At 39.2% G+C, this 3,325-nt stretch overlaps 1 pseudogene; it reads left to right on the top strand.

The window, feature by feature from the left end:
* The first annotated feature begins 893 nt into the window (after positions 1–893).
* On the top strand, positions 894–2,669 carry LOC103604336 (annotated as a pseudogene).
* The last annotated feature ends 656 nt before the right edge of the window (positions 2,670–3,325 follow it).

Below are 3,325 nucleotides of genomic sequence, written 5' to 3'. Positions count from 1 at the left end.
CCTTTGCTCTAGCCCTATCAGTAGACTCAAGTCCCAGAAGGCCCAGAAAGGTGAGGTACAAAGTGTGACCCATAAAGTGCACAACACTCCAAAATGTCACCGGCCGGGTTCCCCAGGAAGCAGATTCTAAGATGGAGATTGGCTTACAGAAGTTTACTGGACATGCTCTCAGGATTGATAGCTGTGGGTTGTAGGAGAGAAGAAGGATTGGCAGAGGGAAAGGTCAGGCTGTCCTGCAGTCACAACAAAGGCCTCAGCCAGCTCCACGAGGAGCTCAGGAGCGGGATGTCCCTTCAGAGTTATACTGAGTTGGAGCAGGGAGCTGGACCAGTGGATGGATACAGGCTGCCTAAGGAAGAGGGTGTGACTTCAGGAAAGGTGGCTGTTTTCAGCTGAGTACTAGCGTGCCTTGTCTTATTGTACATTGCTTTGTTGTACTTTGCAGATAGAGCATTTTTTTTTATAAATTCAAGCTTTGTGGCAACTCTGCATCCAGAAAGACTACCTGTGCCATTTTTCCAACAGCATGTGCTCACTTCGTCTCTCTGTGTCACATTTTGGTTATTCTCACATTAATTCAAACCTTTTCATTATTTTTATATCTGTTATGGTGATCTGTGATCAATGATCTTTAATGTTACTATTGTAATTTTTTCGTCATGCCATGAACCTCACCCATCTCTATATATAATCATTAAATTTCTCTTACCTATTTAATGCTGTGCTACTTTTTGATTATTAGCATAGAGAAGATTCCTACCCTATTCCTAGGGGGAAAAGAAGGCTATGAGCATAAATTCTGTTTCCTATTAAAAATGGGAGAATGTTGGTAGGTGGAACAGGTGGGACACACACACAATTTATCTGGCCTACCTACACCCTGAGACACAACAATGTTGAAATTAAGCCAATTACTAACCAATAACCCTACAGTGGCCTCTAAGTGTTCAGATGAAAGGAAGAGTCTCATGTCTCCCACTTTAAACCAAAAGCTAAAAGTGATTAAGCTTGGTAAGTAGGGCATGACAAAAGCCAAGAAAGGCCAAAAGCTAGGCCTCTTGTGCCAAAGAGCCAGTTATGAATGCAAAGGAAAAGTTAATAAAGAAAGTTTAAAGTGCTACTCCAGTGAATACATGAATGATGAGAAAGTGAAACAGGCTTATTGCTGATATGGAGAAAGTTTTAGTGGTCTGGAGAGAAGATCAAACCAGCCACAACATTCCCTTAAGCCAAGGCCTAACCCAACGCAAAGCTCTAATTCTGTTCAATTCTTTGAAGCCTGAGAGAGGAGAGGAAGCTGCAGAAGGAAAGTTTGAAGCTGGCAAAAACTGGTTCATGAGATTTAAGGAAGGAAGCTGTCTCCATAACATACAAGTGCAAGGTGAAGCAGCAAGTGCTGATGCAGAAGCTTCAAATGACCCAGAAGATCTAACTGAGGTCATTGATGAGGGTGGCGACACCAAACACCAGATTTTCAGTGTAGATGAAACAGCCTCATATCGGAGGAAGATGCCAGCTAAGACTTTCATAACTAGAGAGGAGAAGTAAATTCCTGGCTTCAAAGCTTCAAAGGGCAGGCTGACTCTCTTGTTAGGTGCTAATGCAGCTGGTGACTTTCAGTGAAAGCCAATGCTCTTTTAACATTCCAAAAATTTTAGGACCCTTAAGAGTTATGCTAAATTTACTCTGCCTGTGCTCTGTAGATGAAACAGCAAAGCCTGGATGACCGAGCATCTGTTTACAGCATGGTTTACTGAATATTTTAAGCCTACTGTTCAGAAAAAAAGATTCCTTCCAAAATAATACTGCTGATTGTCAATGTACCTAGTCACTCAAGAGTGCTGATGAAGATGTACAAGCAGATTAATGTTGTTTTCATGCCTGCTAACACAAAACACATCCGTTTTACAGTCCATGCACCCAGGAGTAATTGTGACTTTCAAGTCTTATTATTTAAGAAATACATCCCCTAAGGTTATTCTTGCTACAGATTAATCCTTCTGATGGATCTGGGCAAGTAGATTGAAAATCTTCTGGAAAGGATTCCCCATTCTAGATGCCACTAAGAACATTTTTGATTCATGGGATCAGGTAAAATATCAACATTAACAGGAGTGTGAAGAAACTGATTCTAACCCTCCTTGTGAGGGGGTCAAGACATCAGTGGAGGAAGTAACTGCAGATGCAGTGGAAATAACAAGAGAACTAGAATTAGAAGTGAAGCCTGAAGATGTTACTGAATTGCTGCAATCTCATGATAAAACTTAAACAGATGAGGAGTTTTTCTTATGGATGAGCAAAGAGAATGGTTTCTTGAGATGGAATCTACTCCTGGTGCACAGGCTGTGAACATTATTGAAATGACAACAAAGGATTTAGAATATTTCATAAACTTAGTTGATAAAGCAGCAACAGGTTTTGAGAGAAACAATGCCAATTTTGAAAGAAATTATGCTGTGGGTAAGATGCTGTCACATGCTACAGAGAGATCTTTCAAGAAAGGAAAAGTCAATGAAAGCAGCAAACTTCTTTGTTTTAGTTTGAGATTGCCACAGCCATGCCAGCCCTCAGCGACCACCTACCTAATCAGTCAGCAGCCACCAGCACTGAAGCAAGACCTTCCACCAGTGAAAAGACTATGACTCACTGAAGACTTAAATGATCAATAACATTTTTTAGCAATAAAGTGTTCTTGATTAAGAAATATACATTTTTTAGACATAATGTTATTGCATATGTAATAGACTACCTATAGTGTAAACATAACTTGTATATGCTCTGGGAAACAAAAGATTCATGTCATTTGCTTTATTGCAGTGGTCTGGAACCAAACACGGAGTACCTCCAGAGGTGTGCCTGTATAATTCCTGGAGAGGGTGGAAAGCTGAGCTATTAGCATGCAGCACGCCCAACAGCTGGAGTATAAACCCTTCAGACCCAAAAGGGAATCTGAACACAGCATCTTTTGCAAAAATATAATACCATTTTATTATTTTCAATTTAACTACTTTGAGAGATTTTATAGAATTTAATAGGCTTTAGTGGGCTTTCCAAGTGTTATACTCATTTTACATAGAAGTTTTTATGAGAAAATCGATTGCATTTTCCAAAGAAATAGCTTGTGCACTAAATTTTGTATAATGATGCATTTAGAAATTAGGCTTTCTTTAACTCTACTCCATTTTTATCAATCTTTTAAGACAAGAGTAAATAAAATGATAACATGTTTGTTGGTTCCTCATTGATGAAAAAGTAAACCAAAATTAATCAGACAGTGTTCTAGGTATTGTTCATATATAACAAATTTTTAAATCTTCACAGTAAA

This window comes from Galeopterus variegatus, unplaced genomic scaffold (genome assembly GCF_000696425.1).
Source record: "Galeopterus variegatus unplaced genomic scaffold, G_variegatus-3.0.2 Scaffold5089, whole genome shotgun sequence".
Lineage (NCBI taxonomy): Eukaryota > Metazoa > Chordata > Mammalia > Dermoptera > Cynocephalidae > Galeopterus > Galeopterus variegatus.
This window is presented reverse-complemented; position numbering and strand designations above follow the sequence as displayed.